General features: G+C 40.4%; 1 long non-coding RNA gene and 33 other non-coding genes across 34 annotated transcripts; 18 read left to right on the forward strand and 16 right to left on the reverse strand.

The window, feature by feature from the left end:
• Nucleotides 1–1,425: 1,425 nt before the first annotated feature.
• Nucleotides 1,426–1,507, reverse strand: trnal-aag (transfer RNA leucine (anticodon AAG)). Its single transcript has one exon. It is a non-coding gene; the product is annotated as a tRNA-Leu (tRNA).
• Nucleotides 1,508–1,827: 320 nt separating this feature from the next.
• Nucleotides 1,828–1,899, forward strand: trnap-ugg (transfer RNA proline (anticodon UGG)). The gene has a single exon. It is a non-coding gene; the product is annotated as a tRNA-Pro (tRNA).
• A 492-nt stretch (nt 1,900–2,391) lies between these two features.
• trnal-uag (transfer RNA leucine (anticodon UAG)) lies at nt 2,392–2,473 on the reverse strand. Its single transcript has one exon. It is a non-coding gene; the product is annotated as a tRNA-Leu (tRNA).
• An 884-nt stretch (nt 2,474–3,357) lies between these two features.
• Nucleotides 3,358–3,439, reverse strand: trnal-aag (transfer RNA leucine (anticodon AAG)). Its single transcript has one exon. It is a non-coding gene; the product is annotated as a tRNA-Leu (tRNA).
• Nucleotides 3,440–3,759: 320 nt separating this feature from the next.
• On the forward strand, nt 3,760–3,831 carry trnap-agg (transfer RNA proline (anticodon AGG)). Its single transcript has one exon. It is a non-coding gene; the product is annotated as a tRNA-Pro (tRNA).
• A 292-nt stretch (nt 3,832–4,123) lies between these two features.
• Nucleotides 4,124–4,195, forward strand: trnap-agg (transfer RNA proline (anticodon AGG)). The gene has a single exon. It is a non-coding gene; the product is annotated as a tRNA-Pro (tRNA).
• Nucleotides 4,196–4,687: 492 nt separating this feature from the next.
• trnal-aag (transfer RNA leucine (anticodon AAG)) lies at nt 4,688–4,769 on the reverse strand. Its single transcript has one exon. It is a non-coding gene; the product is annotated as a tRNA-Leu (tRNA).
• A 320-nt stretch (nt 4,770–5,089) lies between these two features.
• On the forward strand, nt 5,090–5,161 carry trnap-ugg (transfer RNA proline (anticodon UGG)). Its single transcript has one exon. It is a non-coding gene; the product is annotated as a tRNA-Pro (tRNA).
• Nucleotides 5,162–5,653: 492 nt separating this feature from the next.
• On the reverse strand, nt 5,654–5,735 carry trnal-uag (transfer RNA leucine (anticodon UAG)). Its single transcript has one exon. It is a non-coding gene; the product is annotated as a tRNA-Leu (tRNA).
• Nucleotides 5,736–6,619: 884 nt separating this feature from the next.
• Nucleotides 6,620–6,701, reverse strand: trnal-aag (transfer RNA leucine (anticodon AAG)). The gene has a single exon. It is a non-coding gene; the product is annotated as a tRNA-Leu (tRNA).
• Nucleotides 6,702–7,021: 320 nt separating this feature from the next.
• On the forward strand, nt 7,022–7,093 carry trnap-agg (transfer RNA proline (anticodon AGG)). Its single transcript has one exon. It is a non-coding gene; the product is annotated as a tRNA-Pro (tRNA).
• A 292-nt stretch (nt 7,094–7,385) lies between these two features.
• On the forward strand, nt 7,386–7,457 carry trnap-agg (transfer RNA proline (anticodon AGG)). Its single transcript has one exon. It is a non-coding gene; the product is annotated as a tRNA-Pro (tRNA).
• Nucleotides 7,458–7,949: 492 nt separating this feature from the next.
• Nucleotides 7,950–8,031, reverse strand: trnal-aag (transfer RNA leucine (anticodon AAG)). Its single transcript has one exon. It is a non-coding gene; the product is annotated as a tRNA-Leu (tRNA).
• A 320-nt stretch (nt 8,032–8,351) lies between these two features.
• trnap-ugg (transfer RNA proline (anticodon UGG)) lies at nt 8,352–8,423 on the forward strand. Its single transcript has one exon. It is a non-coding gene; the product is annotated as a tRNA-Pro (tRNA).
• A 1,822-nt stretch (nt 8,424–10,245) lies between these two features.
• trnal-aag (transfer RNA leucine (anticodon AAG)) lies at nt 10,246–10,327 on the reverse strand. Its single transcript has one exon. It is a non-coding gene; the product is annotated as a tRNA-Leu (tRNA).
• Nucleotides 10,328–10,647: 320 nt separating this feature from the next.
• On the forward strand, nt 10,648–10,719 carry trnap-ugg (transfer RNA proline (anticodon UGG)). Its single transcript has one exon. It is a non-coding gene; the product is annotated as a tRNA-Pro (tRNA).
• Nucleotides 10,720–11,211: 492 nt separating this feature from the next.
• On the reverse strand, nt 11,212–11,293 carry trnal-uag (transfer RNA leucine (anticodon UAG)). The gene has a single exon. It is a non-coding gene; the product is annotated as a tRNA-Leu (tRNA).
• Nucleotides 11,294–12,177: 884 nt separating this feature from the next.
• trnal-aag (transfer RNA leucine (anticodon AAG)) lies at nt 12,178–12,259 on the reverse strand. The gene has a single exon. It is a non-coding gene; the product is annotated as a tRNA-Leu (tRNA).
• A 320-nt stretch (nt 12,260–12,579) lies between these two features.
• Nucleotides 12,580–12,651, forward strand: trnap-agg (transfer RNA proline (anticodon AGG)). Its single transcript has one exon. It is a non-coding gene; the product is annotated as a tRNA-Pro (tRNA).
• Nucleotides 12,652–12,943: 292 nt separating this feature from the next.
• Nucleotides 12,944–13,015, forward strand: trnap-agg (transfer RNA proline (anticodon AGG)). Its single transcript has one exon. It is a non-coding gene; the product is annotated as a tRNA-Pro (tRNA).
• Nucleotides 13,016–13,507: 492 nt separating this feature from the next.
• trnal-aag (transfer RNA leucine (anticodon AAG)) lies at nt 13,508–13,589 on the reverse strand. The gene has a single exon. It is a non-coding gene; the product is annotated as a tRNA-Leu (tRNA).
• Nucleotides 13,590–13,909: 320 nt separating this feature from the next.
• trnap-ugg (transfer RNA proline (anticodon UGG)) lies at nt 13,910–13,981 on the forward strand. The gene has a single exon. It is a non-coding gene; the product is annotated as a tRNA-Pro (tRNA).
• A 492-nt stretch (nt 13,982–14,473) lies between these two features.
• On the reverse strand, nt 14,474–14,555 carry trnal-uag (transfer RNA leucine (anticodon UAG)). Its single transcript has one exon. It is a non-coding gene; the product is annotated as a tRNA-Leu (tRNA).
• A 2,816-nt stretch (nt 14,556–17,371) lies between these two features.
• Nucleotides 17,372–17,453, reverse strand: trnal-aag (transfer RNA leucine (anticodon AAG)). Its single transcript has one exon. It is a non-coding gene; the product is annotated as a tRNA-Leu (tRNA).
• Nucleotides 17,454–17,773: 320 nt separating this feature from the next.
• Nucleotides 17,774–17,845, forward strand: trnap-ggg (transfer RNA proline (anticodon GGG)). The gene has a single exon. It is a non-coding gene; the product is annotated as a tRNA-Pro (tRNA).
• A 1,622-nt stretch (nt 17,846–19,467) lies between these two features.
• Nucleotides 19,468–19,539, forward strand: trnap-agg (transfer RNA proline (anticodon AGG)). Its single transcript has one exon. It is a non-coding gene; the product is annotated as a tRNA-Pro (tRNA).
• On the forward strand, nt 19,482–22,526 carry LOC132457474 (uncharacterized). The gene is made up of 2 exons (XR_009525668.1): nt 19,482–19,511; nt 22,410–22,526. It is a non-coding gene; the product is annotated as an uncharacterized LOC132457474 (long non-coding RNA).
• Nucleotides 20,032–20,113, reverse strand: trnal-aag (transfer RNA leucine (anticodon AAG)). The gene has a single exon. It is a non-coding gene; the product is annotated as a tRNA-Leu (tRNA).
• Nucleotides 20,434–20,505, forward strand: trnap-ugg (transfer RNA proline (anticodon UGG)). Its single transcript has one exon. It is a non-coding gene; the product is annotated as a tRNA-Pro (tRNA).
• On the reverse strand, nt 20,998–21,079 carry trnal-uag (transfer RNA leucine (anticodon UAG)). Its single transcript has one exon. It is a non-coding gene; the product is annotated as a tRNA-Leu (tRNA).
• A 403-nt stretch (nt 22,527–22,929) lies between the features above and the next one.
• On the reverse strand, nt 22,930–23,011 carry trnal-aag (transfer RNA leucine (anticodon AAG)). The gene has a single exon. It is a non-coding gene; the product is annotated as a tRNA-Leu (tRNA).
• A 320-nt stretch (nt 23,012–23,331) lies between these two features.
• trnap-ugg (transfer RNA proline (anticodon UGG)) lies at nt 23,332–23,403 on the forward strand. The gene has a single exon. It is a non-coding gene; the product is annotated as a tRNA-Pro (tRNA).
• A 1,258-nt stretch (nt 23,404–24,661) lies between these two features.
• trnap-agg (transfer RNA proline (anticodon AGG)) lies at nt 24,662–24,733 on the forward strand. The gene has a single exon. It is a non-coding gene; the product is annotated as a tRNA-Pro (tRNA).
• Nucleotides 24,734–25,025: 292 nt separating this feature from the next.
• On the forward strand, nt 25,026–25,097 carry trnap-agg (transfer RNA proline (anticodon AGG)). The gene has a single exon. It is a non-coding gene; the product is annotated as a tRNA-Pro (tRNA).
• Nucleotides 25,098–25,536: the final 439 nt, after the last annotated feature.

The following is a 25,536-nucleotide window of genomic DNA, read 5'->3' on the forward strand; positions in this document are numbered from 1 at the left end:
AAAGATTGAGCTGATAATTCGTGATATGCTTCAGGTTTCCATTTGATATCCCATAATCCTGGTGTACTCGGGAAAAGCTAGTGAATATTTTTGTCTTTGTTCCTAGTTGCCATTAACGCACAAACCTGCTTTATTGGGAATAGAATGTATTGGAATATATCTTGAGGCACATACAACAGGGCATGTCATTACTGAAATGCATTAAGGAGTATATATTTTTCACACTTTCACACTATTCAACTTGTGCTAGTGATCTCAAATTGATTCTCTTTGGCATAATTAACTGCCAATTGCGTTAGTGTGAACGAAAGATCCACAAAGTGAGACCTTGTGTAGGTGTTCAACGAATGTTGTCGCTTTTTTGAGGAAATTCGAAGCATGTAACTGAGAAATTGCCATTCAACAGTATTGCCTTTGAGAAAAGCATTTCAAAATACTCCTTGAACACAGTTCATGTACTGTCAGTGATGGGATTTGAACCCACGCCTCCAATGAGACTGAAGCCTAAATCCTGCGCCTTAGACCGCTCGGCCATACTACCACAAATCTCAAACATTCTTAATGGCCTTTCAAAATGATGCTGCAATGCAAATGGTTGAATGCCCCTGCAAGGATTTGAAACAACGTCTCCTCGAACTGGATTATTGATCCAGCACCTTGGAAAACTCGGCAGCACTACATCACAGGACATTTGTAACTATTTTTGAATTACAAAGTAGGACTTTAATGCAGTCCAAAGGAAGAATAAATATTGTAATTTGACGGCAATAAATTGGAATTATACAATTGTTCTTAAACGCTTGCACCCCAGCTAATCATTTGAGCATTTTCAAAAATTGACATATCAAATTATGTTGATGTGGGTCGTTGGTCTTGGGCTATGATTCTCGCTTAGGGTGCGAGAGGTCCCGGGTTCAATTCCTGGACGAGCCCTCGGTTCTTTGCTCAATGTTGTGCACTGCCTTGAAAGATTGAGCTGTTATTTCGTGAAATGCTTCAGGATTCCATTTGATATCCCATAATCCAGCTGTATTCTGGAAAAGCTAGTGAATATTTTTGTCTTTGTTCTTAGTTGCCATCAACACACAAACCTGCTTTATTGGGAATAGAATGTATTGGAATATATCTTTCGGCACATTCAACAGGGCATGTCATTACTGAAATGCATTAAGGAGTATATATTTTTCACACTTTCACACTATTCAACTTGTGCTCGTGATCTCAAATTGATTCTCTTTGGCATAATTAACTGCCAATTGCGTTAGTGTGAATGAAAGATCCACAAAGTGAGACCTTGTGTAGGTGTTCAACGAATGTTGTCGCTTTTTTGAGGGGATTCGAAGCATGTAACTGAGAAATTGCCATTCAACAGTATTGCCTTTGAGAAAAGCATTTCAAAATTCTCCTTGAACACAGTTCATGTACTGGCAGTGGTGGGATTTGAACCCACGCCTCCTAAGAGACTGGAGCCTTAATCCAGCGCCTTAGACCGCTCGGCCACACTACCACAAAACACTAACATTCTTAATGGCCTTTCAAAATGATGCTGCAATGCAAAGGGTTGAATGCCCCTGCAAGGATTTGAAACAACGTCTCCTCGAACTGGAGCATTGATCCAGCACCTTGGAAAACTCGGCAGCACCATATCACAGGACATTTGTAACTATTTTTGAATTACAAAGTAGGACTTTAATGCAGTCCAAAGGAAGAATGAATATTGTAATTTGACGGCAATAAATTGGAATTATACAATTGTTCTTAAACGCTTGCACCCCTGCTAATAATTTGAGCATTTTCAAAAATTGACATATCAAATTATGTTGATGTGGCTCGTTGGTCTAGGGGTATGATTCTCGCTTTGGGTGCGAGAGGTCGCGGGTTCAAATCCCGGACGAGCCCTCGGTGCTTTGCTCAATGTTGTGCACAGCCTTGTAAGATTGAGCTGTTATTTCGTGAAATGCTTCAGGATTCCATTTGATATCCCATAATCCAGCTGTATTCTGGAAGAGCTAGTGAATATTTTTGTCTTTGTTCTTAGTTGCCATCAACGCACAAACCTGCTTTATTGGGAATAGAATGTGTTGGAATATATCTTTCGGCACATTCAACAGGGCATGTCATTACTGAAATGCATTAAGGAGTATATATTTTTCACACTTTCACACTATTCAACTTGTGCTCGTGATCTCAAATTGATTCTCTTTGGAATAATTAACTGCCAATTGCGTTAGTGTGAATGAAAGATCCCCAAAGTGAGACCTTGTGTAGGTGTTCAACGAATGTTGTCGCTTTTTTGAGGGGATTAGAAGCATGTAACTGAGAAATTGCCATTCAACAGTATTGCCGTTGAGAAAAGCATTTCAAAATACTCCTTGAACACAGTTCATGTACTGGCAGTGGTGGGATTTGAACCCACGCCTCCTAAGAGACTGGAGCCTAAATCCAGCGCCTTAGACCGCTCGGCCACACTACCACAATACACTAACATTCTTAATGGCCTTTCAAAATGAAGCTGCAATGCAAAGGGTTGAATGCCCCTGCAAGGATTTGAAACAACGTCTCCTCGAACTGGAGCATTGATCCAGCACCTTGGAAAACTCGGCAGCACTATATCACAGGACATTTGTAACTATTTTTGAATTACAAAGTAGGACTTTAATGCAGTCCAAAGGAAGAATGAATATTGTAATTTGACGGCAATAAATTGGAATTACACAATTATTCTTAAACGCTTGCACCCCTGCTAATCATCTGAGCATTTTCAAAAATTGACATATCAAATTATGTTGATGTGGCTCGTTGGTCTAGGGGTATGATTCTCGCTGTGGGTGCGAGAGGTCCCGGGTTCAAATCCCAGACGAGCCCTCGGTTCTTTGCTCAATGTTGTGCACAGCCTTGAAATATTGAGCTGTTATTTCGTGAAATGCTTCAGGATTCCATTTGATATCCCATAATCCAGCTGTATACTGGAAAAGCTAGTGAATATATTTGTCTTTGTTCTTAGTTGCCATCAACGCACAAACCTGCTTTATTGGGATTAGAATGTGTTGGAATATATCTTTCGGCACATTCAACAGGGCATGTCATTACTGAAATGCATTAAGGAGTATAGGTTTTTCACACTTTCACACTATTCAACTTGTCCTCGTGATCTCAAATTGATTCTCTTTGGCATAATTAACTGCCAATTGCGTTAGTGTGAATGAAAGATCCACAAAGTGAGACCTTGTGTAGGTGTTGAACGAATGTTGTCGCTTTTTTGAGGGGATTCGAAACATGTTACTGAGAAATAGCCATTCAACAGTATTGCCTTTGAGAAATGCATTTCAAAATACTCCTTGAACACAGTTCATGTACTGGCAGTGGTGGGATTTGAACCCACGCCTCCAAAGAGACTAGAGCCTTAATCCAGCGCCTTAGACCGCTCTGCCACACTACCACAAATCTCAAACATTATTAATGGCCTTTCAAAATGATGCTGCAATGCAAATGGTTGAATGCCCCTGCAAGGATTTGAAACAACGTCTCCTCGAACTGGATTATTGATCCAGCACCTTGGAAAACTCGGCAGCACTACATCACAGGACATTTGTAACTATTTTTGAATTACAAAGTAGGACTTTAATGCAGTCCAAAGGAAGAATAAATATTGTAATTTGACGGCAATAAATTGGAATTATACAATTGTTCTTAAACGCTTGCACCCCAGCTAATCATTTGAGCATTTTCAAAAATTGACATATCAAATTATGTTGATGTGGCTCGTTGGTCTAGGGGTATGATTCTCGCTTAGGGTGCGAGAGGTCCCGGGTTCAATTCCTGGACGAGCCCTCGGTTCTTTGCTCAATGTTGTGCACTGCCTTGAATGATTGAGCTGGTATTTCGGGAAATGCTTCAGGATTCCATTTGATATCCCATAATCCAGCTGTATTCTGGAAATTCTAGTGAATATTTTTGTCTTTGTTCTTAGTTGCCATCAACACACAAACCTGCTTTATTGGGAATAGAATGTGTTGGAATATATCTTTCGGCACATTCAATTACACAATTGTTCTTAAACGCTTGCACCCCAGCTAATCATTTGAGCATTTTCAAAAATTGACGTATCAAATTATGTTGATGTGGCTCGTTGGTCTAGGGGTATGATTCTCGCTTAGGGTGCGAGAGGTCCCGGGTTCAATTCCCGGACGAGCCCTCGGTTCTTTGCACAATGTTGTGCACAGCCTTGAAAGATTGAGCTGTTATTTCGTGAAATGCTTCAGGATTCCATTTGATATCCCATAATCCAGCTGTATTCTGGAAAAGCTAGTGAATATTTTTGTCTTTGTTCTTAGTTGCCATCAACGCACAAACCTGCTTTATTGGGAATAGAATGTGTTGGAATATATCTTTCGGCAGATTCAACAGGGCATGTCATTACTGAAATGCATTAAGGAGTATATATTTTTCACACTTTCACACTATTCAACTTGTGCTCGTGATCTCAAATTGATTCTCTTTGGCATAATTAACTGCCAATTGCGTTAGTGTGAATGAAAGATCCACAAAGTGAGACCTTGTGTAGGTGTTCAACGAATGTTGTCGCTTTTTTGAGGGGATTCGAAGCATGTAACTGAGAAATTGCCATTCAACAGTATTGCCTTTGAGAAAAGCATTTCAAAATTCTCCTTGAACACAGTTCATGTACTGGCAGTGGTGGGATTTGAACCCACGCCTCCTAAGAGACTGGAGCCTTAATCCAGCGCCTTAGACCGCTCGGCCACACTACCACAAAACACTAACATTCTTAATGGCCTTTCAAAATGATGCTGCAATGCAAAGGGTTGAATGCCCCTGCAAGGATTTGAAACAACGTCTCCTCGAACTGGAGCATTGATCCAGCACCTTGGAAAACTCGGCAGCACTATATCACAGGACATTTGTAACTATTTTTGAATTACAAAGAAGGACTTTAATGCAGTCCAAAGGAAGAATGAATATTGTAATTTGACGGCAATAAATTGGAATTATACAATTGTTCTTAAACGCTTGCACCCCTGCTAATAATTTGAGCATTTTCAAAAATTGACATGTCAAATTATGTTGATGTGGCTCGTTGGTCTAGGGGTATGATTCTCGCATTGGGTGCGAGAGGTCGCGGGTTCAAATCCCGGACGAGCCCTCGGTGCTTTGCTCAATGTTGTGCACAGCCTTGTAAGATTGAGCTGTTATTTCGTGAAATGCTTCAGGATTCCATTTGATATCCCATAATCCAGCTGTATTCTGGAAGAGCTAGTGAATATTTTTGTCTTTGTTCTTAGTTGCCATCAACGCACAAACCTGCTTTATTGGGAATAGAATGTGTTGGAATATATCTTTCGGCACATTCAACAGGGCATGTCATTACTGAAATGCATTAAGGAGTATATATTTTTCACACTTTCACACTATTCAACTTGTGCTCGTGATCTCAAATTGATTCTCTTTGGAATAATTAACTGCCAATTGCGTTAGTGTGAATGAAAGATCCCCAAAGTGAGACCTTGTGTAGGTGTTCAACGAATGTTGTCGCTTTTTTGAGGGGATTAGAAGCATGTAACTGAGAAATTGCCATTCAACAGTATTGCCGTTGAGAAAAGCATTTCAAAATACTCCTTGAACACAGTTCATGTACTGGCAGTGGTGGGATTTGAACCCACGCCTCCTAAGAGACTGGAGCCTAAATCCAGCGCCTTAGACCGCTCGGCCACACTACCACAATACACTAACATTCTTAATGGCCTTTCAAAATGAAGCTGCAATGCAAAGGGTTGAATGCCCCTGCAAGGATTTGAAACAACGTCTCCTCGAACTGGAGCATTGATCCAGCACCTTGGAAAACTCGGCAGCACTATATCACAGGACATTTGTAACTATTTTTGAATTACAAAGTAGGACTTTAATGCAGTCCAAAGGAAGAATGAATATTGTAATTTGACGGCAATAAATTGGAATTACACAATTATTCTTAAACGCTTGCACCCCTGCTAATCATCTGAGCATTTTCAAAAATTGACATATCAAATTATGTTGATGTGGCTCGTTGGTCTAGGGGTATGATTCTCGCTGTGGGTGCGAGAGGTCCCGGGTTCAAATCCCAGACGAGCCCTCGGTTCTTTGCTCAATGTTGTGCACAGCCTTGAAATATTGAGCTGTTATTTCGTGAAATGCTTCAGGATTCCATTTGATATCCCATAATCCAGCTGTATACTGGAAAAGCTAGTGAATATATTTGTCTTTGTTCTTAGTTGCCATCAACGCACAAACCTGCTTTATTGGGATTAGAATGTGTTGGAATATATCTTTCGGCACATTCAACAGGGCATGTCATTACTGAAATGCATTAAGGAGTATAGGTTTTTCACACTTTCACACTATTCAACTTGTCCTCGTGATCTCAAATTGATTCTCTTTGGCATAATTAACTGCCAATTGCGTTAGTGTGAATGAAAGATCCACAAAGTGAGACCTTGTGTAGGTGTTGAACGAATGTTGTCGCTTTTTTGAGGGGATTCGAAACATGTTACTGAGAAATAGCCATTCAACAGTATTGCCTTTGAGAAATGCATTTCAAAATACTCCTTGAACACAGTTCATGTACTGGCAGTGGTGGGATTTGAACCCACGCCTCCAAAGAGACTAGAGCCTTAATCCAGCGCCTTAGACCGCTCTGCCACACTACCACAAATCTCAAACATTATTAATGGCCTTTCAAAATGATGCTGCAATGCAAATGGTTGAATGCCCCTGCAAGGATTTGAAACAACGTCTCCTCGAACTGGATTATTGATCCAGCACCTTGGAAAACTCGGCAGCACTACATCACAGGACATTTGTAACTATTTTTGAATTACAAAGTAGGACTTTAATGCAGTCCAAAGGAAGAATAAATATTGTAATTTGACGGCAATAAATTGGAATTATACAATTGTTCTTAAACGCTTGCACCCCAGCTAATCATTTGAGCATTTTCAAAAATTGACATATCAAATTATGTTGATGTGGCTCGTTGGTCTAGGGGTATGATTCTCGCTTAGGGTGCGAGAGGTCCCGGGTTCAATTCCTGGACGAGCCCTCGGTTCTTTGCTCAATGTTGTGCACTGCCTTGAATGATTGAGCTGGTATTTCGGGAAATGCTTCAGGATTCCATTTGATATCCCATAATCCAGCTGTATTCTGGAAATTCTAGTGAATATTTTTGTCTTTGTTCTTAGTTGCCATCAACACACAAACCTGCTTTATTGGGAATAGAATGTGTTGGAATATATCTTTCGGCACATTCAATTACACAATTGTTCTTAAACGCTTGCACCCCAGCTAATCATTTGAGCATTTTCAAAAATTGACGTATCAAATTATGTTGATGTGGCTCGTTGGTCTAGGGGTATGATTCTCGCTTAGGGTGCGAGAGGTCCCGGGTTCAATTCCCGGACGAGCCCTCGGTTCTTTGCACAATGTTGTGCACAGCCTTGAAAGATTGAGCTGTTATTTCGTGAAATGCTTCAGGATTCCATTTGATATCCCATAATCCAGCTGTATTCTGGAAAAGCTAGTGAATATTTTTGTCTTTGTTCTTAGTTGCCATCAACGCACAAACCTGCTTTATTGGGAATAGAATGTGTTGGAATATATCTTTCGGCAGATTCAACAGGGCATGTCATTACTGAAATGCATTAAGGAGTATATATTTTTCACACTTTCACACTATTCAACTTGTGCTCGTGATCTCAAATTGATTCTCTTTGGCATAATTAACTGCCAATTGCGTTAGTGTGAATGAAAGATCCACAAAGTGAGACCTTGTGTAGGTGTTCAACGAATGTTGTCGCTTTTTTGAGCGGATTCGAAGCATGTAACTGAGAAATTGCCATTCAACAGTATTGCCTTTGAGAAAAGCATTTCAAAATTCTCCTTGAACACAGTTCATGTACTGGCAGTGGTGGGATTTGAACCCACGCCTCCTAAGAGACTGGAGCCTTAATCCAGCGCCTTAGACCGCTCGGCCACACTACCACAAAACACTAACATTCTTAATGGCCTTTCAAAATGATGCTGCAATGCAAAGGGTTGAATGCCCCTGCAAGGATTTGAAACAACGTCTCCTCGAACTGGAGCATTGATCCAGCACCTTGGAAAACTCGGCAGCACTATATCACAGGACATTTGTAACTATTTTTGAATTACAAAGAAGGACTTTAATGCAGTCCAAAGGAAGAATGAATATTGTAATTTGACGGCAATAAATTGGAATTATACAATTGTTCTTAAACGCTTGCACCCCTGCTAATAATTTGAGCATTTTCAAAAATTGACATGTCAAATTATGTTGATGTGGCTCGTTGGTCTAGGGGTATGATTCTCGCATTGGGTGCGAGAGGTCCCGGGTTCAAATCCCGGACGAGCCCTCGGTTCTTTGCTCAATGTTGTGCACAGTCATGTAAGATTGTGCTGTTATTTCGTGAAATGCTTCAGGATTCCATTTGATATCCCATAATCCAGCTGTATTCTGGAAAAGCTAGTGAATATTTTTGTCTTTGTTCTTAGTTGCCATCAACACACAAACCTGCTTTATTGGGAATAGAATGTGTTGAAATATATCTTTCGGCACATTCAATTATACAATTGTTCTTAAACGCTTGCACCCCTGCTAATCATTTGAGCATTTTCAAAAATTGACATATCAAATTAAGTTGATGTGGCTCGTTGGTCTAGGGGTATGATTCGCGCTTAGGGTGAGAGAGGTCCCGGGTTCAATTCCCGGACGAGACCTCGGTTCTTTGCTCAATGTTGTGCACTGCCTTGAAAGATTGAGCTGATAATTCGTGATATGCTTCAGGTTTCCATTTGATATCCCATAATCCTGGTGTACTCGGGAAAAGCTAGTGAATATTTTTGTCTTTGTTCCTAGTTGCCATTAACGCACAAACCTGCTTTATTGGGAATAGAATGTATTGGAATATATCTTGAGGCACATACAACAGGGCATGTCATTACTGAAATGCATTAAGGAGTATATATTTTTCACACTTTCACACTATTCAACTTGTGCTAGTGATCTCAAATTGATTCTCTTTGGCATAATTAACTGCCAATTGCGTTAGTGTGAACGAAAGATCCACAAAGTGAGACCTTGTGTAGGTGTTCAACGAATGTTGTCGCTTTTTTGAGGAAATTCGAAGCATGTAACTGAGAAATTGCCATTCAACAGTATTGCCTTTGAGAAAAGCATTTCAAAATACTCCTTGAACACAGTTCATGTACTGTCAGTGATGGGATTTGAACCCACGCCTCCAATGAGACTGAAGCCTAAATCCTGCGCCTTAGACCGCTCGGCCATACTACCACAAATCTCAAACATTCTTAATGGCCTTTCAAAATGATGCTGCAATGCAAATGGTTGAATGCCCCTGCAAGGATTTGAAACAACGTCTCCTCGAACTGGATTATTGATCCAGCACCTTGGAAAACTCGGCAGCACTACATCACAGGACATTTGTAACTATTTTTGAATTACAAAGTAGGACTTTAATGCAGTCCAAAGGAAGAATAAATATTGTAATTTGACGGCAATAAATTGGAATTATACAATTGTTCTTAAACGCTTGCACCCCAGCTAATCATTTGAGCATTTTCAAAAATTGACATATCAAATTATGTTGATGTGGGTCGTTGGTCTTGGGCTATGATTCTCGCTTAGGGTGCGAGAGGTCCCGGGTTCAATTCCTGGACGAGCCCTCGGTTCTTTGCTCAATGTTGTGCACTGCCTTGAAAGATTGAGCTGTTATTTCGTGAAATGCTTCAGGATTCCATTTGATATCCCATAATCCAGCTGTATTCTGGAAAAGCTAGTGAATATTTTTGTCTTTGTTCTTAGTTGCCATCAACACACAAACCTGCTTTATTGGGAATAGAATGTATTGGAATATATCTTTCGGCACATTCAACAGGGCATGTCATAACTGAAATGCATTAAGGAGTATATATTTTTCACACTTTCACACTATTCAACTTGTGCTCGTGATCTCAAATTGATTCTCTTTGGCATAATTAACTGCCAATTGCGTTAGTGTGAATGAAAGATCCACAAAGTGAGACCTTGTGTAGGTGTTCAACGAATGTTGTCGCTTTTTTGAGGGGATTCGAAGCATGTAACTGAGAAATTGCCATTCAACAGTATTGCCTTTGAGAAAAGCATTTCAAAATTCTCCTTGAACACAGTTCATGTACTGGCAGTGGTGGGATTTGAACCCACGCCTCCTAAGAGACTGGAGCCTTAATCCAGCGCCTTAGACCGCTCGGCCACACTACCACAAAACACTAACATTCTTAATGGCCTTTCAAAATGATGCTGCAATGCAAAGGGTTGAATGCCCCTGCAAGGATTTGAAACAACGTCTCCTCGAACTGGAGCATTGATCCAGCACCTTGGAAAACTCGGCAGCACCATATCACAGGACATTTGTAACTATTTTTGAATTACAAAGTAGGACTTTAATGCAGTCCAAAGGAAGAATGAATATTGTAATTTGACGGCAATAAATTGGAATTATACAATTGTTCTTAAACGCTTGCACCCCTGCTAATAATTTGAGCATTTTCAAAAATTGACATATCAAATTATGTTGATGTGGCTCGTTGGTCTAGGGGTATGATTCTCGCTTTGGGTGCGAGAGGTCGCGGGTTCAAATCCCGGACGAGCCCTCGGTGCTTTGCTCAATGTTGTGCACAGCCTTGTAAGATTGAGCTGTTATTTCGTGAAATGCTTCAGGATTCCATTTGATATCCCATAATCCAGCTGTATTCTGGAAGAGCTAGTGAATATTTTTGTCTTTGTTCTTAGTTGCCATCAACGCACAAACCTGCTTTATTGGGAATAGAATGTGTTGGAATATATCTTTCGGCACATTCAACAGGGCATGTCATTACTGAAATGCATTAAGGAGTATATATTTTTCACACTTTCACACTATTCAACTTGTGCTCGTGATCTCAAATTGATTCTCTTTGGAATAATTAACTGCCAATTGCGTTAGTGTGAATGAAAGATCCCCAAAGTGAGACCTTGTGTAGGTGTTCAACGAATGTTGTCGCTTTTTTGAGGGGATTAGAAGCATGTAACTGAGAAATTGCCATTCAACAGTATTGCCGTTGAGAAAAGCATTTCAAAATACTCCTTGAACACAGTTCATGTACTGGCAGTGGTGGGATTTGAACCCACGCCTCCTAAGAGACTGGAGCCTAAATCCAGCGCCTTAGACCGCTCGGCCACACTACCACAATACACTAACATTCTTAATGGCCTTTCAAAATGAAGCTGCAATGCAAAGGGTTGAATGCCCCTGCAAGGATTTGAAACAACGTCTCCTCGAACTGGAGCATTGATCCAGCACCTTGGAAAACTCGGCAGCACTATATCACAGGACATTTGTAACTATTTTTGAATTACAAAGTAGGACTTTAATGCAGTCCAAAGGAAGAATGAATATTGTAATTTGACGGCAATAAATTGGAATTACACAATTATTCTTAAACGCTTGCACCCCTGCTAATCATCTGAGCATTTTCAAAAATTGACATATCAAATTATGTTGATGTGGCTCGTTGGTCTAGGGGTATGATTCTCGCTGTGGGTGCGAGAGGTCCCGGGTTCAAATCCCAGACGAGCCCTCGGTTCTTTGCTCAATGTTGTGCACAGCCTTGAAATATTGAGCTGTTATTTCGTGAAATGCTTCAGGATTCCATTTGATATCCCATAATCCAGCTGTATACTGGAAAAGCTAGTGAATATATTTGTCTTTGTTCTTAGTTGCCATCAACGCACAAACCTGCTTTATTGGGATTAGAATGTGTTGGAATATATCTTTCGGCACATTCAACAGGGCATGTCATTACTGAAATGCATTAAGGAGTATAGGTTTTTCACACTTTCACACTATTCAACTTGTCCTCGTGATCTCAAATTGATTCTCTTTGGCATAATTAACTGCCAATTGCGTTAGTGTGAATGAAAGATCCACAAAGTGAGACCTTGTGTAGGTGTTGAACGAATGTTGTCGCTTTTTTGAGGGGATTCGAAACATGTTACTGAGAAATAGCCATTCAACAGTATTGCCTTTGAGAAATGCATTTCAAAATACTCCTTGAACACAGTTCATGTACTGGCAGTGGTGGGATTTGAACCCACGCCTCCAAAGAGACTAGAGCCTTAATCCAGCGCCTTAGACCGCTCTGCCACACTACCACAAATCTCAAACATTATTAATGGCCTTTCAAAATGATGCTGCAATGCAAATGGTTGAATGCCCCTGCAAGGATTTGAAACAACGTCTCCTCGAACTGGATTATTGATCCAGCACCTTGGAAAACTCGGCAGCACTACATCACAGGACATTTGTAACTATTTTTGAATTACAAAGTAGGACTTTAATGCAGTCCAAAGGAAGAATAAATATTGTAATTTGACGGCAATAAATTGGAATTATACAATTGTTCTTAAACGCTTGCACCCCAGCTAATCATTTGAGCATTTTCAAAAATTGACATATCAAATTATGTTGATGTGGCTCGTTGGTCTAGGGGTATGATTCTCGCTTAGGGTGCGAGAGGTCCCGGGTTCAATTCCTGGACGAGCCCTCGGTTCTTTGCTCAATGTTGTGCACTGCCTTGAATGATTGAGCTGGTATTTCGGGAAATGCTTCAGGATTCCATTTGATATCCCATAATCCAGCTGTATTCTGGAAATTCTAGTGAATATTTTTGTCTTTGTTCTTAGTTGCCATCAACACACAAACCTGCTTTATTGGGAATAGAATGTGTTGGAATATATCTTTCGGCACATTCAATTACACAATTGTTCTTAAACGCTTGCACCCCAGCTAATCATTTGAGCATTTTCAAAAATTGACGTATCAAATTATGTTGATGTGGCTCGTTGGTCTAGGGGTATGATTCTCGCTTAGGGTGCGAGAGGTCCCGGGTTCAATTCCCGGACGAGCCCTCGGTTCTTTGCACAATGTTGTGCACAGCCTTGAAAGATTGAGCTGTTATTTCGTGAAATGCTTCAGGATTCCATTTGATATCCCATAATCCAGCTGTATTCTGGAAAAGCTAGTGAATATTTTTGTCTTTGTTCTTAGTTGCCATCAACGCACAAACCTGCTTTATTGGGAATAGAATGTGTTGGAATATATCTTTCGGCAGATTCAACAGGGCATGTCATTACTGAAATGCATTAAGGAGTATATATTTTTCACACTTTCACACTATTCAACTTGTGCTCGTGATCTCAAATTGATTCTCTTTGGCATAATTAACTGCCAATTGCGTTAGTGTGAATGAAAGATCCACAAAGTGAGACCTTGTGTAGGTGTTCAACGAATGTTGTCGCTTTTTTGAGGGGATTCGAAGCATGTAACTGAGAAATTGCCATTCAACAGTATTGCCTTTGAGAAAAGCATTTCAAAATTCTCCTTGAACACAGTTCATGTACTGGCAGTGGTGGGATTTGAACCCACGCCTCCTAAGAGACTGGAGCCTTAATCCAGCGCCTTAGACCGCTCGGCCACACTACCACAAAACACTAACATTCTTAATGGCCTTTCAAAATGATGCTGCAATGCAAAGGGTTGAATGCCCCTGCAAGGATTTGAAACAACGTCTCCTCGAACTGGAGCATTGATCCAGCACCTTGGAAAACTCGGCAGCACCATATCACAGGACATTTGTAACTATTTTTGAATTACAAAGTAGGACTTTAATGCAGTCCAAAGGAAGAATGAATATTGTAATTTGACGGCAATAAATTGGAATTATACAATTGTTCTTAAACGCTTGCACCCCTGCTAATAATTTGAGCATTTTCAAAAATTGACATATCAAATTATGTTGATGTGGCTCGTTGGTCTAGGGGTATGATTCTCGCTTTGGGTGCGAGAGGTCGCGGGTTCAAATCCCGGACGAGCCCTCGGTGCTTTGCTCAATGTTGTGCACAGCCTTGTAAGATTGAGCTGTTATTTCGTGAAATGCTTCAGGATTCCATTTGATATCCCATAATCCAGCTGTATTCTGGAAGAGCTAGTGAATATTTTTGTCTTTGTTCTTAGTTGCCATCAACGCACAAACCTGCTTTATTGGGAATAGAATGTGTTGGAATATATCTTTCGGCACATTCAACAGGGCATGTCATTACTGAAATGCATTAAGGAGTATATATTTTTCACACTTTCACACTATTCAACTTGTGCTCGTGATCTCAAATTGATTCTCTTTGGAATAATTAACTGCCAATTGCGTTAGTGTGAATGAAAGATCCACAAAGTGAGACCTTGTGTAGGTGTTCAACGAATGTTGTCGCTTTTTTGAGGGGATTAGAAGCATGTAACTGAGAAATTGCCATTCAACAGTATTGCCGTTGAGAAAAGCATTTCAAAATACTCCTTGAACACAGTTCATGTACTGGCAGTGGTGGGATTTGAACCCACGCCTCCTAAGAGACTGGAGCCTAAATCCAGCGCCTTAGACCGCTCGGCCACACTACCACAATACACTAACATTCTTAATGGCCTTTCAAAATGAAGCTGCAATGCAAAGGGTTGAATGCCCCTGCAAGGATTTGAAACAACGTCTCCTCGAACTGGAGCATTGATCCAGCACCTTGGAAAACTCGGCAGCACTATATCACAGGACATTTGTAACTATTTTTGAATTACAAAGTAGGACTTTAATGCAGTCCAAAGGAAGAATGAATATTGTAATTTGACGGCAATAAATTGGAATTACACAATTATTCTTAAACGCTTGCACCCCTGCTAATCATCTGAGCATTTTCAAAAATTGACATATCAATTTATGTTGATGTGGCTCGTTGGTCTAGGGGTATGATTCTCGCTGTGGGTGCTTGAGGTCCCGGGTTCAAATCCCAGACGAGCCCTCGGTTCTTTGCTCAATGTTGTGCACAGCCTTGAAAGATTGAGCTGTTATTTCGTGAAATGCTTCAGGATTCCATTTGATATCCCATAATCCAGCTGTATACTGGAAAAGCTAGTGAATATATTTGTCTTTGTTCTTAGTTGCCATCAACGCACAAACCTGCTTTATTGGGATTAGAATGTGTTGGAATATATCTTTCGGCACATTCAACAGGGCATGTCATTACTGAAATGCATTAAGGAGTATAGGTTTTTCACACTTTCACACTATTCAACTTGTCCTCGTGATCTCAAATTGATTCTCTTTGGCATAATTAACTGCCAATTGCGTTAGTGTGAATGAAAGATCCACAAAGTGAGACCTTGTGTAGGTGTTGAACGAATGTTGTCGCTTTTTTGAGGGGATTCGAAGCATGTTACTGAGAAATAGCCATTCAACAGTATTGCCTTTGAGAAATGCATTTCAAAATACTCCTTGAACACAGTTCATGTACTTGCAGTGGTGGGATTTGAACCCACGCCTCCAAAGAGACTAGAGCCGTAATCCAGCGCCTTAGACCGCTCTGCCACACTACCACAAATCTCAAACATTATTAATGGCCTTTCAAAATGATGCTGCAATGCAAAGGGTTGAATGCCCTTGCAAGGATTTGAAACAACGTCTCCTCGAACTGGAGCATTGATCCAGCACCTTGGAAAACTCGGCAGCACTATATCACAGGACATTTGTAACTATTATTGAATTTCAAAGTAGGACTTTAATGCAGTCCAAAGGAAGAATGAATATTGTAATTTGACGGCAATAAATTGGAATTATACAATTGTTCTTAAACGCTTGCACCCCTGCTAATCATCTGAGCATTTTCAAAAATTGACATATCAAATTATGTTGATGTGGCTCGTTGGTCTAGGGGTATGATTCTCGCTGTGGGTGCGAGAGGTCCCGGGTTCAAATCCCAGACGAGCCCTCGGTTCTTTGCTCAATGTTGTGCACAGCCTTGAAAGATTGAGCTGTTATTTCGTGAAATGCTTCAGGATTCCATTTGATATCCCATAATCCAGCTGTATTCTGGAAAAGCTAGTGAATATATTTGTCTTTGTTCTTAGTTGCCATCAACGCACAAACCTGCTTTATTGGGATTAGAATGTGTTGGAATATATCTTTCGGCACATTCAACAGGGCATGTCATTACTGAAATGCATTAAGGAGTTTAGGTTTTTCACACTTTCACACTATTCAACTTGTCCTCGTGATCTCAAATTGATTCTCTTTGGTATAATTAACTGCCAATTGCGTTAGTGTGAATGAAAGATCCACAAAGTGAGACCTTGTGTAGGTGTTGAACGAATGTTGTCGCTTTTTTGAGGGGATTCGAAGCATGTTACTGAGAAATAGCCATTCAACAGTATTGCCTTTGAGAAATGCATTTCAAAATACTCCTTGAACACAGTTCATGTACTGGCAGTGGTGGGATTTGAACCCACGCCTCCTAAGAGACTACAGCCTTAATCCAGCTCCTTAGACCGCTCTGCCACACTACCACAAATCTCAAACATTATTAATGGCCTTTCAAAATGATGCTGCAATGCAAAGGGTTGAATGCCCTTGCAAGGATTTGAAACAACGTCTCCTCGAACTGGAGCATTGATCCAGCACCTTGGAAAACTCGGCAGCACTATATCACAGGACATTTGTAACTATTATTGAATTACAAAGTAGGACTTTAATGCAGTCCAAAGGAAGAATGAATATTGTAATTTGACGTCAATAAATTGGAATTATACAATTGTTCTTAAACGCTTGCACCCCTGCTAATCATCTGAGCATTTTCAAAAATTGACATATCAAATAATGTTGATGTGGCTCGTTGGTCTAGGGGTATGATTCTCGCTTTGGGTGCGGGAGGTCCCCGGTTCAAATCCTGGTTGAGCCCTCGGTGCTTTGCTCAATGTTGTGCACAGCCTTGAAAGATTGAGCTGTTATTTCGTGAAATGCTTCATGATTCCATTTGATATCCCATAATCCAGCTGTATTCTGGAAAAGCTAGTGAATATTTTTGTCTTTGTTCTTAGTTGCCATCAACGCACAAACCTGCTTTATTGGGAATAGAATGTGTTGGAATATATCTTTCGGCAGATTCAACAGGGCATGTCATTACTGAAATGCATTAAGGAGTATATATTTTTCACACTTTCACACTATTCAACTTGTGCTCGTGATCTCAAATTGATTCTCTTTGGCATAATTAACTGCCAATTGCGTTAGTGTGAATGAAAGATCCACAAAGTGAGACCTTGTGTAGGTGTTCAACGAATGTTGTCGCTTTTTTGAGAGGATTCGAAGCATGTAACTGAGAAATTGCCATTCAACAGTATTGCCTTTGAGAAAAGCATTTCAAAATACTCCGTGAACACAGTTCATGTACTGGCAGTGGTGGGATTTGAACCCACGCCTCCTAAGAGACTGGAGCCTTAATCCAGCGTCTTAGACCGCTCGGCCACACTACCACAAAACACTAACATTCTTAATGGCCTTTCAAAATGATGCTGCAATGCAAAGGGTTGAATGCCCCTGCAAGGATTTGAAACAACGTCTCCTCGAACTGGAGCATTGATCCAGCACCTTGGAAAACTCGGCAGCACTATATCACAGGACATTTGTAACTATTTTTGAATTACAAAGAAGGACTTTAATGCAGTCCAAAGGAAGAATGAATATTGTAATTTGACGGCAATAAATTGGAATTATACAATTGTTCTTAAACGCTTGCACCCCTGCTAATAATTTGAGCATTTTCAAAAATTGACATGTCAAATTATGTTGATGTGGCTCGTTGGTCTAGGGGTATGATTCTCGCATGGGGTGCGAGAGGTCCCGGGTTCAAATCCCGGACGAGCCCTCGGTTCTTTGCTCAATGTTGTGCACAGTCATGTAAGATTGTGCTGTTATTTCGTGAAATGCTTCAGGATTCCATTTGATATCCCATAATCCAGCTGTATTCTGGAAAAGCTAGTGAATATTTTTGTCTTTGTTCTTAGTTGCCATCAACACACAAACCTGCTTTATTGGGAATAGAATGTGTTGAAATATATCTTTCGGCACATTCAATTATACAATTGTTCTTAAACGCTTGCACCCCTGCTAATCATTTGAGCATTTTCAAAAATTGACATATCAAATTAAGTTGATGTGGCTCGTTGGTCTAGGGGTATGATTCGCGCTTAGGGTGAGAGAGGTCCCGGGTTCAATTCCCGGACGAGACCTCGGTTCTTTGCTCAATGTTGTGCACTGCCTTGAAAGATTGAGCTGATAATTCGTGATATGCTTCAGGTTTCCATTTGATATCCCATAATCCTGGTGTACTCGGGAAAAGCTAGTGAATATTTTTGTCTTTGTTCCTAGTTGCCATTAACGCACAAACCTGCTTTATTGGGAATAGAATGTATTGGAATATATCTTGAGGCACATACAACAGGGCATGTCATTACTGAAATGCATTAAGGAGTATATATTTTTCACACTTTCACACTATTCAACTTGTGCTAGTGATCTCAAATTGATTCTCTTTGGCATAATTAACTGCCAATTGCGTTAGTGTGAACGAAAGATCCACAAAGTGAGACCTTGTGTAGGTGTTCAACGAATGTTGTCGCTTTTTTGAGGAAATTCGAAGCATGTAACTGAGAAATTGCCATTCAACAGTATTGCCTTTGAGAAAAGCATTTCAAAATACTCCTTGAACACAGTTCATGTACTGTCAGTGATGGGATTTGAACCCACGCCTCCAATGAGACTGAAGCCTAAATCCTGCGCCTTAGACCGCTCGGCCATACTACCACAAATCTCATACATTCTTAATGGCCTTTCAAAATGATGCTGCAATGCAAATGGTTGAATGCCCCTGCAAGGATTTGAAACAACGTCTCCTCGAACTGGATTATTGATCCAGCACCTTGGAAAACTCGGCAGCACTACATCACAGGACATTTGTAACTATTTTTGAATTACAAAGTAGGACTTTAATGCAGTCCAAAGGAAGAATAAATATTGTAATTTGACGGCAATAAATTGGAATTATACAATTGTTCTTAAACGCTTGCGCCCCAGCTAATCATTTGAGCATTTTCAAAAATTGACATATCAAATTATGTTGATGTGGGTCGTTGGTCTAGGGCTATGATTCTCGCTTAGGGTGCGAGAGGTCCCGGGTTCAATTCCTGGACGAGCCCTCGGTTCTTTGCTCAATGTTGTGCACTGCCTTGAAAGATTGAGCTGGTATTTCGTGAAATGCTTCAGTATTCCATTTGATATCCCATAATCCAGCTGTATTCTGGAAATTCTAGTGAATATTTTTGTCTTTGTTCTTAGTTGCCATCAACACACAAACCTGCTTTATTGGGAATAGAATGTGTTGGAATATATCTTTCGGCACATTCAATTACACAATTGTTCTTAAACGCTTGCACCCCAGCTAATCATTTGAGCATTTTCAAAAATTGACGTATCAAATTTTGTTGATGTGGCTCGTTGGTCTAGGGGTATGATTCTCGCTTAGGGTGCGAGAGGTCCCGGGTTCAATTCCCGGACGAGCCCTCGGTTCTTTGCACTATGTTGTGCACAGCCTTGAAAGATTGAGCTGTTATTTCGTGAAATGCTTCAGGATTCCATTTGATATCCCATAATCCAGCTGTATTCTGGAAAAGCTAGTGAATATTTTTGTCTTTGTTCTTAGTTGCCATCAACGCACAAACCTGCTTTATTGGGAATAGAATGTGTTGGAATATATCTTTCGGCAGATTCAACAGGGCATGTCATTACTGAAATGCATTAAGGAGTATATATTTTTCACACTTTCACACTATTCAACTTGTGCTCGTGATCTCAAATTGATTCTCTTTGGCATAATTAACTGCCAATTGCGTTAGTGTGAATGAAAGATCCACAAAGTGAGACCTTGTGTAGGTGTTCAACGAATGTTGTCGCTTTTTTGAGGGGATTCGAAGCATGTAACTGAGAAATTGCCATTCAACAGTATTGCCTTTGAGAAAAGCATTTCAAAATTCTCCTTGAACACAGTTCATGTACTGGCAGTGGTGGGATTTGAACCCACGCCTCCTAAGAGACTGGAGCCTTAATCCAGCGCCTTAGACCGCTCGGCCACACTACCACAAAACACTAACATTCTTAATGGCCTTTCAAAATGATGCTGCAATGCAAAGGGTTGAATGCCCCTGCAAGGATTTGAAACAACGTCTCCTCGAACTGGAGCATTGATCCAGCACCTTGGAAAACTCGGCAGCACCATATCACAGGACATTTGTAACTATTTTTGAATTACAAAGTAGGACTTTAATGCAGTCCAAAGGAAGAATGAATATTGTAATTTGACGGCAATAAATTGGAATTATACAATTGTTCTTAAACGCTTGCACCCCTGCTAATAATTTGAGCATTTTCAAAAATTGACATATCAAATTATGTTGATGTGGCTCGTTGGTCTAGGGGTATGATTCTCGCTTTGGGTGCGAGAGGTCGCGGGTTCAAATCCCGGACGAGCCCTCGGTGCTTTGCTCAATGTTGTGCACAGCCTTGTAAGATTGAGCTGTTATTTCGTGAAATGCTTCAGGATTCCATTTGATATCCCATAATCCAGCTGTATTCTGGAAGAGCTAGTGAATATTTTTGTCTTTGTTCTTAGTTGCCATCAACGCACAAACCTGCTTTATTGGGAATAGAATGTGTTGGAATATATCTTTCGGCACATTCAACAGGGCATGTCATTACTGAAATGCATTAAGGAGTATATATTTTTCACACTTTCACACTATTCAACTTGTGCTCGTGATCTCAAATTGATTCTCTTTGGAATAATTAACTGCCAATTGCGTTAGTGTGAATGAAAGATCCACAAAGTGAGACCTTGTGTAGGTGTTCAACGAATGTTGTCGCTTTTTTGAGGGGATTCGAAGCATGTAACTGAGAAATTGCCATTCAACAGTATTGCCGTTGAGAAAAGCATTTCAAAATACTCCTTGAACACAGTTCATGTACTGGCAGTGGTGGGATTTGAACCCACGCCTCCTAAGAGACTGGAGCCTAAATCCAGCGCCTTAGACCGCTCGGCCACACTACCACAATACACTAACATTCTTAATGGCCTTTCAAAATGAAGCTGCAATGCAAAGGGTTGAATGCCCCTGCAAGGATTTGAAACAACGTCTCCTCGAACTGGAGCATTGATCCAGCACCTTGGAAAACTCGGCAGCACTATATCACAGGACATTTGTAACTATTATTGAATTTCAAAGTAGGACTTTAATGCAGTCCAAAGGAAGAATGAATATTGTAATTTGACGGCAATAAATTGGAATTACACAATTGTTCTTAAACGCTTGCACCCCTGCTAATCATCTGAGCATTTTCAAAAATTGACATATCAAATTATGTTGATGTGGCTCGTTGGTCTAGGGGTATGATTCTCGCTGTGGGTGCGAGAGGTCCCGGGTTCAAATCCCAGACGAGCCCTCGGTTCTTTGCTCAATGTTGTGCACAGCCTTGAAAGTTTGAGCTGTTATTTTGTGAAATGCTTCAGGATTCCATTTGATATCCCATAATCCAGCTGTATTCTGGAAAAGCTAGTGAATATATTTGTCTTTGTTCTTAGTTGCCATCAACGCACAAACCTGCTTTATTGGGATTAGAATGTGTTGGAATATATCTTTCGGCACATTCAACAGGGCATGTCATTACTGAAATGCATTAAGGAGTTTAGGTTTTTCACACTTTCACACTATTCAACTTGTCCTCGTGATCTCAAATTGATTCTCTTTGGTATAATTAACTGCCAATTGCGTTAGTGTGAATGAAAGATCCACAAAGTGAGACCTTGTGTAGGTGTTGAACGAATGTTGTCGCTTTTTTGAGGGGATTCGAAGCATGTTACTGAGAAATAGCCATTCAACAGTATTGCCTTTGAGAAATGCATTTCAAAATACTCCTTGAACACAGTTCATGTACTGGCAGTGGTGGGATTTGAACCCACGCCTCCTAAGAGACTACAGCCAAAATCCAGCTCCTTAGACCGCTCTGCCACACGACCACAAATCTCAAACATTATTAATGGCCTTTCAAAATGATGCTGCAATGCAAAGGGTTGAATGCCCTTGCAAGGATTTGAAACAACGTCTCCTCGAACTGGAGCATTGATCCAGCACCTTGGAAAACTCGGCAGCACTATATCACAGGACATTTGTAACTATTATTGAATTACAAAGTAGGACTTTAATGCAGTCCAAAGGAAGAATGAATATTGTAATTTGACGTCATTAAATTGGAATTATACAATTGTTCTTAAACGCTTGCACCCCTGCTAATCATCTGAGCATTTTCAAAAATTGACATATCAAATAATGTTGATGTGGCTCGTTGGTCTAGGGGTATGAATCTCGCTTTGGGTGCGGGAGGTCCCCGGTTCAAATCCTGGTTGAGCCCTCGGTGCTTTGCTCAATGTTGTGCACCGCCTAGAAAGATTGAGCTGTTATTTCGTGAAATGCTTCATGATTCCATTTGATATCCCATAATCCAGCTGTATTCTGGAAAAGCTAGTGAATATTTTTGTCTTTGTTCTTAGTTGCCATCAACGCACAAACCTGCTTTATTGGGAATAGAATGTGTTGGAATATATCTTTCGGCAGATTCAACAGGGCATGTCATTACTGAAATGCATTAAGGAGTATATATTTTTCACACTTTCACACTATTCAACTTGTGCTCGTGATCTCAAATTGATTCTCTTTGGCATAATTAACTGCCAATTGCGTTAGTGTGAATGAAAGATCCACAAAGTGAGACCTTGTGTAGGTGTTCAACGAATGTTGTCGCTTTTTTGAGAGGATTCGAAGCATGTAACTGAGAAATTGCCATTCAACAGTATTGCCTTTGAGAAAAGCATTTCAAAATACTCCGTGAACACAGTTCATGTACTGGCAGTGGTGGGATTTGAACCCACGCCTCCTAAGAGACTGGAGCCTTAATCCAGCGTCTTAGACCGCTCGGCCACACTACCACAAAACACTAACATTCTTAATGGCCTTTCAAAATGATGCTGCAATGCAAAGGGTTGAATGCCCCTGCAAGGATTTGAAACAACGTCTCCTCGAACTGGAGCATTGATCCAGCACCTTGGAAAACTCGGCAGCACTATATCACAGGACATTTGTAACTATTTTTGAATTACAAAGAAGGACTTTAATGCAGTCCAAAGGAAGAATGAATATTGTAATTTGACGGCAATAAATTGGAATTATACAATTGTTCTTAAACGCTTGCACCCCTGCTAATAATTTGAGCATTTTCAAAAATTGACATATCAAATTATGTTGATGTGGCTCGTTGGTCTAGGGGTATGATTCTCGCATTGGGTGCGAGAGGTCCCGGGTTCAAATCCCGGACGAGCCCTCGGTTCTTTGCTCAATGTTGTGCACAGTCTTGTAAGATTGTGCTGTTATTTCGTGAAATGCTTCAGGATTCCATTTGATATCCCATAATCCAGCTGTATTCTGGAAAAGCTAGTGAATATTTTTGTCTTTGTTCTTAGTTGCCATCAACACACAAACCTGCTTTATTGGGAATAGAATGTGTTGAAATATATCTTTCGGCACATTCAATTATACAATTGTTCTTAAACGCTTGCACCCCTGCTAATCATTTGAGCATTTTCAAAAATTGACATATCAAATTAAGTTGATGTGGCTCGTTGGTCTAGGGGTATGATTCTCGCTTAGGGTGAGAGAGGTCCCGGGTTCAATTCCCGGACGAGACCTCGGTTCTTTGCTCAATGTTGTGCACTGCCTTGAAAGATTGAGCTGATAATTCGTGATATGCTTCAGGTTTTCATTTGATATCCCATAATCCTGGTGTTCTCTGGAAAAGCTAGTGAATATTTTTGCCTTTGTTCTTAGTTGCCATTAACGCACAAACCTGCTTTATTGGGAATAGAATGTATTGGAATATATCTTGAGGCACATACAACAGGGCATGTCATTACTGAAATGCATTAAGGAGTATATATTTTTCACACTTTCACACTATTCAACTTGTGCTAGTGATCTCAAATTGATTCTCTTTGGCATAATTAACTGCCAATTGCGTTAGTGTGAACGAAAGATCCACAAAGTGAGACCTTGTGTAGGTGTTCAACGAATGTTGTCGCTTTTTTGAGGAAATTCGAAGCATGTAACTGAGAAATTGCCATTCAACAGTATTGCCTTTGAGAAAAGCATTTCAAAATACTCCTTGAACACAGTTCATGTACTGTCAGTGATGGGATTTGAACCCACGCCTCCAATGAGACTGAAGCCTAAATCCTGCGCCTTAGACCGCTCGGCCATACTACCACAAATCTCAAACATTCTTAATGGCCTTTCAAAATGATGCTGCAATGCAAATGGTTGAATGCCCCTGCAAGGATTTGAAACAACGTCTCCTCGAACTGGATTATTGATCCAGCACCTTGGAAAACTCGGCAGCACTACATCACAGGACATTTGTAACTATTTTTGAATTACAAAGTAGGACTTTAATGCAGTCCAAAGGAAGAATAAATATTGTAATTTGACGGCAATAAATTGGAATTATACAATTGTTCTTAAACGCTTGCACCCCAGCTAATCATTTGAGCATTTTCAAAAATTGACATATCAAATTATGTTGATGTGGGTCGTTGGTCTAGGGGTATGATTCTCGCTTAGGGTGCGAGAGGTCCCGGGTTCAATTCCTGGACGAGCCCTCGGTTCTTTGCTCAATGTTGTGCACTGCCTTGAAAGATTGAGCTGGTATTTCGTGAAATGCATCAGGATTCCATTTGATATCCCATAATCCAGCTGTATTCTGGAAAAGCTAGTGAATATTTTTGTCTTTGTTCTTAGTTGCCATCAACACACAAACCTGCTTTATTGGGAATAGAATGTGTTGGAATATATCTTTCGGCACATTCAATTATACAATTGTTCTTAAACGCTTGCACCCCTGCTAATCATTTGAGCATTTTCAAAAATTGACATATCAAATAATGTTGCTGTGGCTCGTTGGTCTAGGGGTATGATTCTCGCTTAGGGTGTGAGAGGTCCCGGGTTCATTTCCCGGACGAGCCCTCGGTTCTCTGCTCAATGTTGTGCACAGCCTTGAAAGATTGAGCTGTTATTTCGTGAAATGCTTCAGGATTCCATTTGATATCCCATAATCCAGCTGTATTCTGGAAAAGCTAGTGAATATTTTTGTCTTTGTTCTTAGTTGCCATCAACGCACAAACCTGCTTTATTGGGAATATAATGTGTTGGAATATATCTTTCGGCAGATTCAACAGGGCATGTCATTACTGAAATGCATTAAGGAGTATATATTTTTCACACTTTCACACTATTCAACTTGTGCTCGTGATCTCAAATTGATTCTCTTTGGCATAATTAACTGCCAATTGCGTTAGTGTGAATCAAAGATCCACAAAGTGAGACCTTGTGTAGGTGTTCAACGAATGTTGTCGCTTTTTTGAGGGGATTCGAAGCATGTAACTGAGAAATTGCCATTCAACAC

The sequence above is a fragment of the Gadus macrocephalus genome, chromosome 5 (assembly GCF_031168955.1).
Source record: "Gadus macrocephalus chromosome 5, ASM3116895v1".
Classification (NCBI taxonomy): Eukaryota; Metazoa; Chordata; class Actinopteri; order Gadiformes; family Gadidae; genus Gadus; species Gadus macrocephalus.